We start from the raw sequence: 16,348 nt of genomic DNA, 5'->3' as shown, positions 1-16,348 counted from the left end.
GTGAATCTAACAACTCACTTCCATTTAGAAGAGTTCAAAATGCATAGAACTCTACCTCCACTCTCCCATAACTTTTCATAGCATAGTTCTTAACCTTTTGACGACGGAAATTAAAATGGCAAATGAATCCAGTGGCACGGATTTCAGTGCTAGTGTATTTAATTTTTGCGCAAACATTGTTAATATTTTCATATTCATTTTAGATTTGTGAGATCAAAGAATTACAAGTTTTTTTGAAAATGTTCATATTTACATATCTCCTGAAGTTTTCAAATTCATTACTTCTTCGAAAAGTACATTTTTTCAGCTTTACGAAATATTTCAGAATTTCAAGTTACCAAGATCTTCATACTTGTGCCGTATTCCAAGGCTTTTAAAATTATAAAATCCTAACAACACCGAATTCTTTATAGTTCTAGGATAGCCAATCCTATGAAGTTAGGTATGTTTTCATAAAATGTGCACCATTCTCGGATATTTTCATTTACTTAGTATCATTATTAATGACCTAATTGAAAGATAAACATAACATTCGGTATCTTATATTCCGAACCCGCATAAAATGTGTGAGGATATTTAGCGTATGTGGTTTCGGACATTTAAAAATTAAAACAATATATAATTATCAGTTTTGTCATGTAAAGTCAGAATCTTGCAATATATTAGGTTGTGTTATGTTATGTTATGCTTTAGAATTTTTTAATAGTTTATCCTTACATTGCGTGCGAAATCAGCATATTCTTTGTGTTTAAGACAGCCAGGTCGGATTGAATTAAGTTACGTTAAACTAGGCACAATTAACTCACCAGTCTAAATAGCATGAGCGTCTGCTTCTAACTGCGCACCAATCTGCTCATGCAACTCAACATCCACTTACATGCCTAGGCATTACTGGTTACATAGGGTTAAGTTATATTATGGGATGTCTGGTTGTGTCAGATCAAGTCAGTGAGATCTACTACTGGGAAGTTCTCATTTTGTTGAAAATGGCCATTGTTTCTCAAATTTTCGTCTTCATACTACCGTTCTATTTTCAAAACACCTGCGAAGCTATAATGTTCCATATTTCCTTAATTTTCGTTATTTTTCAGATGTGAGTACATATGCAAAATTTCGTTCTGTCGAACATTGGCAAAAGTTTTAATATTTTCAAAATTATTCAGAATACTCGTATTTGAATTTCGTAAAAAAACAATTTTTATTAAATCGTTCTAAAAACCTTGAAATATTTGTGGAAACTTCGAAAGTTACCATACATCATATTTTAGATTGTTTCTCCAGTCACTTTGATTATACATTTTACATTTTACCTCGCAAAATATCCCAAATTTTTCATATTTTATTAATACACCCTCTCGTAACAGCATTAGATTTTATGATGTGAAGAACTGGTACCTCCATACGCGGTCTTCGCTAAAAGCTGATTTTTTTGCAGGTAGAAATGAAATCTCACATTTTATAATTAAATACATTCTACGGGAACTTACAGTAGCACAGTTTTTCGTGAATCCATTGACAGATGAGCTGCAGCCAGTGATGTAATAAGAGGTCCATCAGCCCCCCAAATGTAAATGTGGCCAATGAGGCCCCCAATTCAAGGTGTGGGGTGCCCATGACAATTGCTTATGTGGTATTATTTATCGGCAACAGTATGGAATTTAATTTGAAAAATATCTAGGATATCCAGAGGAGGGAATCTATTATTTACTGTGCTGCCTTCCAGTTATTACAGTTCTCTGACTGTAGCCCTTCGCCAATAACAATCGTTACATTCTTGACTTCACCTGTTTTTAGCGGAAGAATTTACGTAAACTTACGGTTGAGAAGAGCGATCCTTGTGGCACAATTCTCCAGTCTACGCTGCAAAGTACAAAAATGCTTAGAACCATGTTTACTGTGTGACTGTACAAATATATGGTGATAATGAATAGTGGAACGTAATAATGCCACCTGTAAATTTCCGTACGAATTTCGGCTCATGACGCTAAATTAGCCAGAGCTGCGCTCGGTATTGGATGCTGTGATTAGTAAAGCGGCATGCAATTCATTAACACCGATCTACAACGAGCCATTGAACGTTCTGTTATCAGTTACGTCACTTCGAGTATATCTATCGATAGTCAAGAAGTTCAACTTGTATCGTCCAGGTGTCGTTCAAATCAAGCGATTACTGAATCGTTGTGAATGATATTAATCGAAGTGCACACTAGTTAAGACGTATCAGGCAGTGGAAAGTTTTTAGCGTTTTCAGTGATTTATGGTGCTATTAATAGTGGAAGAGCTGTGGTTGAATGAGAATGTATGTACCAGTGCATATATCCTGTAGTTGTGGGTGTTAATAACGGCAGTCAACAAAATGGTAAGTGGAAGATAATGTGAAAGGAAATTGAATCCGATTATGTGACATACATGTAATGACAACGTTATGGTGTACACATGTATGTTAGTACTGAGTCTGGATAGATTTATTAATTTCACACTGATTATTTTAAATGTAGTACGTGGTTTGAGTTATATTTAAGATACTTTATAATCTGGACAACATTCTTCAAATATAATATTTATTCTGCTAACTGAGTCAATGTGGTGGTGGAGGACAAAGGACAGTACAGTCAAGGGTGACTGCAAAAGTTTGAACTCAGCAAAACCATTACCCATACTTCATGAACTAACTTCATGGAGCTGAGCCCTTCTTTAGAAACTTCCAATTATGCAGCTACTCAATAACTTCCCAGCATATTATGGAACCCGAAGGTTCATTACCGTGTTCACTAGAGCCCTCCACTGGTTCCTGTCCTGAGCCAGATCGGTCCAATCCTTACCACTCCATTCTATATCTCTAAGATCCAGTTTAGCTCAAGCGGTTAGTCACTGGCTTCCCACCGCGGCGGCCAGGGTTCGATCCCGGGTTTGGTTGGGTGGGATTTGTGGTGGACAAAGTGGCGCTGGGGAGGGTTTTCTCCCAGTACTTCGGTTTTCCCTGCCAATCTTCATTCCACCAAATTCTCCATCATCATAAACACCCGGGGCAGGCTACAATAGGCCAATCAGTGGCCGCCGAGTGGACCCAGTTGGACTCCACCCCACCACTAAGCCTATTTTATTTAAGATCCATTTTAACATTGTCTACACACCTACGTCTTGGTCTTCCTAGTGAACTCTTTCTTTCTGGCTTTCCCACTAATATCCTATATGCATTCCTCTTCTCCCCATTCATGCTACATGCCCTGCCAATCTCACCCCACTTGGCTTGATCTTTCTAATTATATTTGGCGAGGAGTGCAATTTACAAAGCTCCTCATTACGCAGTTTTATCCAGTCTCTCGTCGCTTCATTTCTCTTCGGCCCAAATATTCTCCTCAACGCCCTGTTCTCAAACACCCTCAGTCTGTGTTCCTCCCTTAATGTCAGAGACCAAGTTTCACACCTATACAGTACCATAGGCAAAATTATAGTTCTGTTTATTCTATTTTTTGTGGTTTTGGACAGCAGAGGAGAAGACAAATGGTTCTGGACTGAATGGTAGCAAGCATTACCCGAGTTCAGTGCCCTCTTAATTTTCTCCTGAATCAGGTGTTGATTTGTTATCGTTGTTCCCAAGTATTTGAGCTGTGCCAAATTTTAAAAACATCTGTTTCCCATTGTTATGTCATGATTTTTCCCTGCAGTTTGGTGACAAGAGGAGCAACATACACTTAGTTTTCTCTGTGTTTACCTCTAGACCAACCTCCTTACTAACGTCAGTTAAAGTTTGTTGTTTTTCTTTATGGTGTTTATGTTATCTCCCAGTAGATTAACATCATCAACATAGACCAGTAGCTGGTATGTCTCATTTAATTTCAGTCCTACCTGATTTTCCTGGACCTTCCTAATGGCACATTTTAAAGCAAAGTTGAAAGCAGTGGTGATGAGCATCTCGTTTTAGACCATTCTGGATAGGAAACTTATCAGACAAATGTGTACCTGTACGGACTTTACTATACGTTTCGTATATGAGAATATTGCACAATACTTCCCTCCTAACTGAATCATAGGCTTCTTGAAATCTATGAAAACGTGATGCACTGTCTCATTGTACTCCTATTTTTTCTGCAGCATCAGACGGATGCAAAAGATATGCTCAGATCTGCTCTTTCGAAACCCACACTGATCCTCAATAATTTCATTTATATATTTACTTAAATTTGAGACAAGAATATTGGATATAATTTTGTATGAAATTAATAGCAGTGATATCCCACGATAATTACTACAGTCAGTTCTCTCACCCTTCTTGTGAACTGGTAGAATAATAGCTCCTTCCTTATTCCAAATAGAATTAATTAGCTTATGGATCTTATAACGTAATATTTTACCTCCTGCTTGAATCAGTTTTTCTGGAATTTGATCACTATATGGCGATTTATATCTTTTTAACTTTGCAATAGCAATTTCGACCTCAAAAGAACTATGATCAGGTACTAATGCATCAGCTGTACATATTTATCTCTGCCTAACATTACTGACCCTATGAACATTCAATAACTGAGAGAAGTAGTTCTTCAACCATTTCAAACTGTTTTGGGAATCTGCAAGCAGATCGCCATTCTCATCCTTCACTAAGTTACTGCTAGGCTGGTAACCCCTCTTAAAGTCATGTATTCCTCTATACAAGTCTCTAATATCATGTTCTTACTGTTCGTTGCAAGCTGATTAATTTTTGCTTTCAGATATTCCATCTTTTGTTCCTGAAATGTCTGCTGGCTTCACGTTCTATATTGTTAAGATTATCCCATTTATTTCGCTTGGATCCTGTAGCCCCTGAAAATTGACTTTTCTCCTTTGATCTAATAATTCTGATCATCCTTTGTCAAACCATGGATTATGGTTTTTCAATTTCTGATAACTTAGACCCTCTATGGCTGAAATTTTGATATTCTCTCCAGTAATTTCCCAAATTCTATTAATATGACCTCATCATCTATGTTTTTCAAAGCTGCGAACCTATTTGATATTTCAACACGATACTGCTCTTTACCTTCTAACTTGTTTGATTTCTTGAGATTGAACTTCTCCATGTGAACTGTGTGCGTTGTTTGTTGACTCACTGCCAGTCTCTCCCTAACTTTTGCCACCACCAAGTAGTGGTCAGTATGACAGTCTGCTTCCCAGAACGACTGGGCATCAGGTGTACTTGAATACCGTCTCCTATCTACCAAAATATGGTCAATTTGGTTGTGAGTCTTTCCATCCGGAGATACCAAAGTAAATTTATGAATATTATGGTGTGGGAACGTTGTGCTTTTGACAATACAATTTTTTGATATGGCAAAGTTTACTACTCTAGCTCCATTATCATTACTAATTTCGTGTAAACTCTCATTCCCAATCGTTGGTTTGAAAATGACCTCCCTACATATTTTGGCATTTAAATTTTCTAACAAACTTTATGTTTCCGACTCCTAACTAGTATCAAGTGGCCTGAGACCGGTTGGGTCAGAGCTCTTTTCCTCAGTAACGAACAGTACATAACGAGAAGTCTGATAGCATGTGCTTTCGCCCAGTATTTAACTTAGATTATTTCAAGATATCCGTCTTATATATTTCACGGCAAAATTTTGCGCTGCAGTTCTATGTTTATTTGTAGATAAAGAAAAACATTATAATGAGTAATAACGTGTAAAGGTATTTTTGTGTCATTTAATTACGCTACAGCCCCCACTAAGGTTAGCTGAAGGCCGCGCCATAGCTCAAGCCGTTAGTCGCTGGTTTCCCACCGCGGCGGCCCGGGTTCGATCCCGGGGTCTGGTCGAGTGGGATTTGTGGTAGACAAAGTGGCTCTGGGGCGGGTTTTCTCCAAGTACTTCTGCTTCCCCTGCCAATCTTCATTCCACCAAATTCTTCATCATAATCACCCGGGGCAGGCTACAGTAGGACAATCACTGGCAGCCGTGCCGAGTGGACCCAATTGGACTCCATCCCCCACTAAGCGAATTAAAAAAATTGGTTAGCTGAAGCTGAAATATAAAATGAGAAAATGGATAAAGAGTAGAACTAGTAATGGTGCAGTAGTGGTGGTATCAGTAGTGATAGTAATAGTAACTGTACTGATGTAAGCAATGCAACTAGTTTGTACATATTGTCTGTTTTTATGTACTGTAGTATTAAACCTGTGTACCACAAAAACCTGGTGTTATGTGGGCACAGTTGTATGTTTGTATGAACTAAACTGAACTAATGATGCTGTCAGTAACCAAATCATATGATTTCGGGTGATTTAAAAGAAAGTTTTCGGGGCCTAATTGGGGTTACCTTTCCAGCATTCCCCTCAAGGGATAGAGAAAGTTTACGAAGAACCTCAGGATAGCCTTTGCCTCGTCCGAGATTTGACTTGAGAACCTTTCAAATACGAGTCTAGAATCTTACTGTTACGCCACCCTTTTTATTGCGGAGGTATTGTATGGATTTATCTTACCCAGATAGAGTCGATTGGCATACTTTTGTGGACATGGTAGAGCATTTTCGGGTTAGAAGTATGAAGTGTTTTGTTTGCGTAAGTAACTCCTCTGCAAGATCTGGCACTATGTAAAATAGAGGGTGGCTCCCGCCTTTATCTCTAATTTTTTCTTATTTACAGTAAAATAAACTAAGTGTCCTCGTAAGCGGCCTCCGTAGTCTAGAGGTAACGTTCCCACCTCATGACTCGTGGTACGCGGGTTCAAATACCCGGCGGAGGTCGTCGAATTTTTAAGGGCGGAAAAATTCAGGGAACAAGTCCTCCGGGAGGGACTTTAAGCTGTGTGTCCCGTGTCGTAACTTTACGGCACGTAAAAGAACCTCATATCCGCAAAGGGGATCACTGAGCCAAATTCCAGGACGTTTCCCGCCCAACAGTAGTCTCTAAGGCCTCTGATAGATGGGGGAAGCATTATAGATACCGCTAAGCAAGTGGCCGAACTCGCTTGCTCGGCGGGACTGATGGTACGCACCATTTATCGGTAGTGTATAGAGACTGGTAGAATATCATAGAGGGAAGTACAATAGATCAAAACTGGTCGCGGTGCATGGGGAAACCCACCCTCTCTAAATAACTAATAAAAAGTGGTCCTCATATGTTTAAATGCAGTATTAAAACGAGATAAAAAACAAGGGAAATTCCATTTTCAGTAGATATTTACGAACTTTAATTTCTATAATCATACATTGCTTAATCAGGAACATACATTAACAAAACAGTACGACATTAGTCGCATTATTCCAAGATGCGTCCCAATCAGCAAAGAGCTAACATCATAGACTGCTAGAGCACTGTGCTGCAAACCTGTGTGTAAATTAGAAGGGGTTAATTTGAGTATTCATAATAAATGGAATTGTAAATGTGCCGAATCAGAGGCCCAGCAATCAGTATGACTGTACAATTTACAAAACAAAATTTTCGGATGAAAGAAAAATCACTTTATGGAATTTTTTGACCAGTTGTGCGTCTGTCAGCTTCTCAAGATGAACTATGCTCCTTAGAATTCGTCCAAATATCTGCAAATATTTCTCCAAATTAAAACATTCTGCGTTGAGCACAATAAAGACCGTGCTATAATTTGTGGAGCTTTATACGAAAACATTCCAGATGTGTTCTCGTACCAGAATGTTTCGGGTTATGCGCACATTTTACCGTGCGTATTGATCATAAGTAAGTTACAATATAAAATAAATATCTAATAAGCTTTTGCATAGAAGCAGTGTTTTTACAATTTCGCGTCAAGCAACAGAAAAAAAAAGTTAGGCTTCACACCTGAGTGCTAGAATTTATGACGTTAGATGACAGTTCACTACTACAATAGTGTTTATTTTTTCGCTTGACGCAAGTTCAGGCAGGTTCTTAAGCTAATGTCTGGAGAGAATAAAAGTATCCTGTTTTGGGCTTGAAAGTGAAAACGTGAAAAGTAAACGCGCTTGTAGTTTTTTTTTTTAGTTATCTTTCGTAAAGGAAGTGACAGCAATTTCAGTTTCGTCATTCTTGGACCGAAATAAATTGTCATTCACCGGGTTAAACATGACAGTTTGGTTTGTAGGATATTTAGTGACGCTGCCCCAGATGCAGAGGTTAGTTCATATAGAATATAACATTGACATAAGCCCACTGTTTGTTGAGGCGCAAGGGGACTCGTCCTATTTTTATGATACAGTCCTGGCGTTTGTTTTGGCGTGACTGAGTAAAATCATGAAATTATCAGTCGTAATAACTGCTGCTTCTGTGAAACTCAGACCACGTGCCTTCCGAACGGAAGGCAGATGTATTATTGCTTGGAAAATTATGCTCGATTCTGTCTAAAAGATTTTATAGGTGCACGTATTATGAGTGTAACTTACGTGTATAGTTGTTAATTTTGCAAGATAGAGTTGACGAAGAAACGTTGGTAAGAATCAACCGGCATACACGGCGTCACATCCCAGAAGACAGCAAACAGTATTTCTACTATCAATGGTTGCTAATATATAAATTACATATTATAGATTATATATTCTGTGTGTACGTCAACAAAGTAGTTTTATCACATTAATTCATATGGTAATTCTTCAAGTTACATAAGCATTCTGTAAACACTATAATTCAAATCTGCATAATGGTGACAGATGTCATAGTGTGGGTGGATGAACAGTAATGTTGAGACATGCTCAAGTCATTCAGTGACCTTCAGACTTGACTACAGTGTGCTGAATGGGAAGTAATTCATATGTTAAAAGTGTTTGCAAAAGCAGAAGAAAATATTTGTATTGCTGTGTAAGTCTTTTATGTTAATATACCGCACACTGAGAAGCAGATTTCCTCTGCATTAGGGGCAGGAGTTTTGCCAAGAGCTACAACGAAGTTCATTCTGTGTTCACAAGTCAATGATACAGTCACCCAACTTTGGCCCATAGCGTAGATAAGACATCGCTTAAGAAGCTGATACTCCCTCAGCTGGTCAAGAAGCTGTTCCGTCGTATATCTATTCAAAGGTGCATTATCATGTTTGCAAGTGGTCAATAGACCACTGTAGGTCGCGGTGCAAGGGCCGAGAAGGCCTACCCCTCATACATTCTTTCAAGTTACAAAAGGATATAGAACTTAAACAAATAAGAATACTGGTTTGAAAAATGCTTTTATTTCTCAACATAATCTCCCTGTACATTGAGGCAGTTGTCCTATCCTTTCACAATCCCCTGAAAACCAGCAGCATAAAATTCTTTGGGCTGCTGTCGGAACCAGGCGGTGACTTCCCTTTCTACAGCTTCATAGTCGGGAAAATGTTCAACCGAAAGATGATGTTTAAGAAGGCCGAACAAATGGAAGTCGCTTGGAGCAAGCCTCATCACCTGTGATAGTTCGGGCTAGCATATTGTGTCCTTTATCGTGGTAGCGATTGAGATGCTGTAATGCCAGACTCATTCGTTGCATTTTGTGTTGTGGGGTCAGCATGCGCGGCGCCCATCGTGCACAGACTTTGTGAAAACCTAACCTGTCATGCGACTGAAATAAGCCTATTAATTCCGTTATATATGTTTGTTTCCCTCTCGTTGGTGTCTCCACCTTATCGTGGTGAGGGGGTTTGAGTATGCCAAGGACCCTGAGAGCTATACCAGCTATACCCTTGCTGGACAGGTCAAAGGGTAGGCATCAGACGAAGAGAGACCCCAAAAACCAAACACTGATGCCGGAAGCAGCGTCATCAGCAGCGACTTGAAACACAGAACAAATGGTTCAACTTCGTATAGCAACAGGCGTGACCAGAGTGGTTTGAACGGCTGTTGTACTGCGATGTGGAAAGCAAATGGAAAAACTACCACATTATCACTTTTCCTGGACAGTCTCTTGCCAAAAACAGAAGATCACATTAAGTGGAGAACTGTTTTGGAAGAGACTGTGGACCTGTCATCTGACAGTTACTGATCAATCAATCAATATGTTTGTTTGTTAGTCTGTAATAAGTCGAAAAACGCTGAATGAATTTTCATGAAATTTGTCTTTGGGAAGCCTTAATAAAATTTGTAAACGCAGTCCTCTGTTAGTTAAAATCGCAAAACAATAATGAACAGTTCACAGAAATATCTACCTAAATGTACTGTAGAGAAATGAAACACAATATCCAATATAGTTTTTCATCACCCATTAAACAAACGCGATTTTTTTGCTGTCGTCTCATAACTTGGGTACCGTTGGACTGATTGCGAAAGAACTTATGTAGCATATCCTTGGACAAATTCGTCGGAATCAAAACTTCATAAAAGTAGGCGCTATCATATCTATATTATCTAATTTCTCTATAATTATAGGCCTGAAGGCATCATGCCTCGTGATTGGAGCATCTGTCAGAGTGAGGTCTGACCCAGTCTTGTTCAGATGTATCTGTTGAAAGTGGCTGACATACGCAGGCTTTTAGACAAACGCTGTGTAGCATCAGACGATGAAACTGTCAAAGTTCGTGTCAGCACGTAGCACATCTTCCGGTACACCAGTCCTTCTGCCGGTATCATCGACTGTCAGCAGTTATTATGGTCCACCGGCTGTCATGTTTGTTCCCCTTTATCTTACACTGCATTCGACACTCGTTTAGCAGACTGCAGTGCAGCGTAGTTCCATATGAATATGCTCATGTTGAAGTTGTAAGATAAATGAATACACCCTACCATAATACTGGATTTGATAGAAAACAGTTTGGTGGCGTATTTAGCGCAAGAATAATATCAGAACATGTTTGACAGCATTTTGAGTTATAATGCGTCTTGTAAGGCGGTCTGCCTCACCATATCTCTTCATTTGTTTGCGTGATCTCATGACGATTTATATTAAACATAATATCGGAATTAATTTTTGCAGTAGAGCCCAAAATGGTATCCTGAGGACCGGAAAGGTATGTTGGACAAACACATAAACACATAGTTTTGAAAACTCTCCCTAATACATTCAGTTGATGAAAAGCTTTGCAGATAAGATGAAGCGAACATAGCGACGTGAATTACTCGAATTTGGAAGAAACATGTGAGGATCTACTGTGAATGTAGATATTTCCTTCATTCATTTCCTGGAAGAATGCAAAAATACTGTCATGATTTAATGACTGGACATGGAGTTTTGATCGATAATTGGATTTGTTGAACTGCTGAATTTTGTAACTACACTGTAAGGGCGTGGGTACACCAAGGAAACTGGCAACAGCAATTTCCGAGAATTCTTATCAGCCTAAGTTGAACATATGTTGCTGATTGGAGCAGCGCAAATTGAGGAAACGGCAAAGCAGTTTCCTCAATTTGCATTGCTCCATCTAGTGACATATGTTCAACTTAGGCTGAGGTAACAATTCTCGGAAATTGCGTTTGTCTTGCGTTTGCCAGTTTCCTTGGTGGAGTTTCGCGGATCTACACACTCCACAAATCGCTATACTGCAGCCCACATAAAGTCTTTTATGTCTTCTTCAGTCACTGCCTGACAACGGTTCGCGAAAACGTAGACTCCTCAACTTCAGTATTCGTTTTCACTTCATGCATCCTGTTGTGTTATAATATACAACTTCTTTATTTAAACCGTCACAACACAACTGTATCAATGTCAGTGCTTAGTTTTGGCTCTGCTACATATTTCGGCTATTAATAGCCATCATCAGGCAAATACGTGGTTAACACATATGCAACACTGAACTGCAGTATTAATAAAATTGGATACAATAATATTAATTATACTAAAATATTTCACTAAAAATACAATAAATTAGATTATATAAAACAAAAGTTATAGTATAAAACAAGAATAAAATTCTTCGATTGATGCTTTACATCATCGAATCAGTCGTTGGTTTTTGTGATTTTGTTTCGTTCCCATGGACAAATTAGAGTATTCTATAATTTGTGTATAAAAACTGTTACTAGAGGCTCGTGATGTAGATGTAGTAATATTAATGTTAATTATTATTCTATAGGGAATGTGTAACATTCCCTATAGAACGGACAGTACTTTGTAAGATGAGGCACCGACTAAATAATTAACATTCGTCTTAGCGTCAAGCCTCTTGAGGATCATGACCAATATCTTTGTTTTTGTTGTTGTAAATGTCCCTTCTGGTCATAGACCTTATGTGACGTCCTCTCTATGAATATCCTTGGCCTTTGTCAAGTGTAAATATCGCACATATTAAACATAGGAGGACCAATCACACGTGGCACATACTGAAGGGTAGGGATGAAAGAAGTAAAATGAGCGAGGCTCCCTTCTGGAATTGGAGACCACAAAGACAATCCGCACACCAAGAAACAATAACAAATAGAAGAACTTAAATATACACAAAAGCAATCGTGTGAAACTAACGTGTTTCAAATCCACACACACTGCCCAAGGTTGCTGTAAAAGCCGAGCCATCCCCCCTCCCGCCGAGATGTAATAGAGTGAGCAGAGAGGACCACGCCCAGAGAATATGATCCTCCCCTGAACATCAGTATCTTATCTAGCCAGCCTTCATTGTGATCTATGGCTTCGAGTTACAGAACTCCTCGAAACGGGATAGATAGGGTCCATACACGTACGAGTCTGGCTCGCGAGTGTAACTCGACTCGGGTTCCAGTGAGCCAAACTCGTCCGTGTGTGGGTCTCCACGCTCATACATGTGTGGTGAAATTAATCTGAGCCCGGCTCCTCGCCGAGCCGGACTCGCGAGCCAGACTCGTACGTGTATTGGCCGCCTTACAGTGACCGGGAAAAGGAATATATTAATGCTTAAAATTCAGCGCCACAAACGAGGTAGCATGGTGCTCATACTTGCTGCATCATTAATAAGGTGATTCGTAGAGGAAGAAATGCCAGACGTGAACGGGCGAGGAGTCCTACTGCATTTATGCCTTCTGGTGGCGATCTCATGACTTTGTAACAAGATCTTACGGACACTCCTCCGATGTAGTTATTCGGAAGGAGGCTCTCGATACCTCACTGTGTGAGCAAAAATGTGCCAGCAAGAAAAGCAAACATAATCTGAAAAGTGGCGGTGTGAATGGATTCGCACTTAGCCATATTACATTTTAAAAGCGGCTATTTTAAATTTTCGAAATATGGCGACAGAGAATCAATAAGAAACAAGATATGAGCAGAGAGAAATTTACTGTTGAAGGGCTCGGCATGTGATGGTTAAGGGCAGTACGAAGTTGTAAAAATGTTGATGCCTATGCCGTAAAGAAACTGTATAAATTCCTTCGATAGGAAATATTTGGTGTTATCAGAGAACACTAAAATTCTGAAGATCGTTAGAGCTCGTAAGGTAATTATTCCGAGAACAGGGATAAGTCAAACATCGAGAAAGTGTTCACGCAAATGAGGATCATGGCATTCCCTGACTAACACCGAGGATACTTCCCCAGGCAAACGATAACGAATATTGTAAATTGATATTAAGAAAATTCTGATTCTAAGAGCCCAAAATGTGTATTTTTGGCTGACTTACTTAAAACTCGAACTGTACAGTGGTGAACCCATTACGAAATTTGTCATTCGATCGACTTTCAAATGAATTTTTTTTCCAGACCATATTAATGATCTTAAACACTATTAGATGGCTGCCGGTATTAGACATGTAATAGTTGAGAAGCCTATTTACCACTGCCGTTGGCGCCATAAACTTACTTGTATCCACGAAACCGACGGCGTCAGTGAAGTACCCCTTTGAACGTGAGATCTTTAGGGAATGAGTCCCTATTCTTCGGTCTTTCAATATGGATAAGACACGTTCTAAATATTGGCGAAATTTGGCGGGCCAGGACATTGTTACTAGAAACTGAAGTTTGTAGATGGAAAAGTCTTTGCTTCCTTGGGAGTTTAAGATCCGTGACGCATAATTAATAGGCTCCCAGCGCAGCTCCACTCGCATAGGATTGCGTAATAATAGGCTTCGAAATTCGTCCATATGCAAACAAAACAAACCCCGTGGCCTGTAGCCCGCAAGCTAACTATACCGACCGAGCGACCGCCGCTTGTCGGCGAAGTTAGTGCCAACTTTAGCTGATAGAAGGTGTCGCGTGGTCAGCGCAACGGATCCCCACGGCCATTAATCTCGGTTTCTAGACCAGAGCCGCTATTTCCTTGAAATAACACCTCAGTTATCCTCACGCGGCTGACTGGACAGCGTTCCAGACCCACTACTTCTCAGAAAATCTTGTAGCGCCGGGAATCGAACCCGGGACCTCTGGATTTGTAGCCAGAAACTCTGACCGCTGGACCACAGAGGCGGTCCATATGCAAACAAGGGGGATGCAAAGTTTCCATTTTCAGCTGTTCAAAGCTGCACGTTAGACTTCGTTCCAGAAAATTTGAACAACTTTATTAATGAAGATGTACAATCCCCAAATATCGAGCAGTGTATTTACGTATTTCGGAGAAGGAAACTCGCGGGCAGTCTGCGTATGATCTGAACCAATGGCAGCACCAAAAGTTGAAACGCGACAAACCAAGAGGAAAATAATATTGGACTGCAAACACCCTGGGAAGCTTAGTCATTAAACCCTCGTCACGAAGACGGGTAATGACTGGAGAGACGTGATCTTGACTCTGGTCAGTATCCTCGCTGTATATCACATCTTTCAGACAGTGGCAAACAAACTTGAGCTCCGCGCAATGAAAGAACGTACCTAGAGGACGGGTTGAGCGAGCACTTGTTCATCCGCATGAATCCCAGAGGAGCCACGGCGAACGGTATATACATTCCAATCGGAACAGAAAGGAGTGGGAGGCACTATGCTACAAGCCGGAAGATCTCGGGTTCGATTTCTGATTAACTTACTGGATTTCTTCAATGAATATTCTTTTCCCAGCCGCCTAATGGCCCTGGTGTCGATTCAGGCTCTAACAGAAATGAGTACTAGGAATATTCCTGAGGGATAAAGGATGGCCAGGGCGTAAGGTTAATAACCTCACCGCCATCTGTGAGCCGTTTTTCTAGAATATGTGTGAACCTCGACGTCTCAGAGTCTTACGGGTCTGCACAGCCTGTTACAAGGATAGCTTTGCTTTTTTTTTTCAGAAAGGAGTGGCGTGTTTTGACGCTTGCGGACGGGACATCTGATGATAGGCTTGATTCAGAACTAAGTTGATCAGCTAAATTGGGGCTGGACAGTAGGAATCTAAAAGCCGATGAAAATCTTAAATATCGATTTTCAAATGAACCCGCGCCAGGAGAGACAAAGGGCCTATGAGCAGCAATCGTGCCTTGAAACAGTGTAGAAGACAAAACCAATGTTGGGTCCACTCCCCAAATTCATTGGAAGAGCTGGACGAAATAAATGGTCTTACCGCAAATTAATGCGAAATTGCCAAGTGGTAATATTTATCAATTTGCACCTCAGATTGAGGCAGGCGCGACGTCGGTCTCCAAGCGATACGTAGCGGAAACTGCAATAGGTCTTAATACGTCCTCTGTTCCTAGTCATTCAGAAGAGAGCGGCGCGCTCGGCTCGGTGGATTCGATAAGAAAACCTTCAACAATTTGAATAATTTTTTTTATTTAATTCGCTTAGTGGGGGTTGGAGTCCAACTGGGTCCACTCATCACGGCAGCCACTAATTAGCCTATTGTACCTGCCCCGGGTGATTATGTTGATGGAGAATTTGGTGGAATGAAGATTGGCAGGGGAAACCGAAGTACTCGGAGAGAACCCGCCCCAACACCACTTTGTCCACCACAAATCCCACTTGACCAGACCCGGGATCGAACCCGGGCCGCCGCGGTGTAAAATTAGCGACTAACCGCTACTTGAATCAGTTACTCCCGATGTATCCTGCCTCATTGCAGCACATCAGACTCGATTTCAGGCGGATGAGGTTCATTGGATTAGAAATCAAAATTTTGTCCTCTCGATCTTGGAGAGAAGAGCGAACGATCAGAAGCAACCACTTGAGCTGTAGGCGCTTCAGTCAGTCCCATAACTTTAGGAGAATAAATGATTGTGGTAACATGCATACAACTGACTAAAATGATTACGAGTGATTATTATACTTATTTACGATATTTTATACATTTTACCATTACCTAGCAAACCAATTTTAGACAAAGGTCTTAGACTCAGGAATGCCGTCAAAACTATGTGAAGTTGTTTTCTTTTACGTTTGAAAACCTCATGACAATAGCGAAGGTAAGGTAAAGTTGTCGCTGTGCTCAGCGAAATAAGCACTGCGCCATGAAGGGGTATGGCGGAGTGGATGTATAGATACATATTTTCTTGACCTCTGCACTAGCTGGAGGTGAATGTTCAGCTTCACGCCCTGGCCACTTTACACCGGGTGAAAGAGTCCCCGCTACCCATTGGGTAGGAGTTTGGTTGGACCACAGAGTCGGTCTGGACGATTTGGAGAAGAGGAAATC

General features: G+C 40.3%; 1 protein-coding gene across 1 annotated transcript in view; it reads left to right on the top strand.

The window, feature by feature from the left end:
• Positions 1 to 2,212: 2,212 nt before the first annotated feature.
• The window catches only part of LOC111863196, a 324,239-nt gene continuing 310,103 nt past the window's right edge, over positions 2,213 to 16,348 (top strand). The window contains exon 1 of the mRNA XM_023849281.2: positions 2,213 to 2,359. The gene's annotated coding sequence lies outside the window, so the exon portion shown is untranslated. The remainder of the gene's footprint in view (positions 2,360 to 16,348) is intronic.

Source organism: Cryptotermes secundus, unplaced genomic scaffold (genome assembly GCF_002891405.2).
Source record: "Cryptotermes secundus unplaced genomic scaffold, Csec_1.0 scaffold517, whole genome shotgun sequence".
NCBI classification, from domain to species: domain Eukaryota; kingdom Metazoa; phylum Arthropoda; class Insecta; order Blattodea; family Kalotermitidae; genus Cryptotermes; species Cryptotermes secundus.
This window is presented reverse-complemented; position numbering and strand designations above follow the sequence as displayed.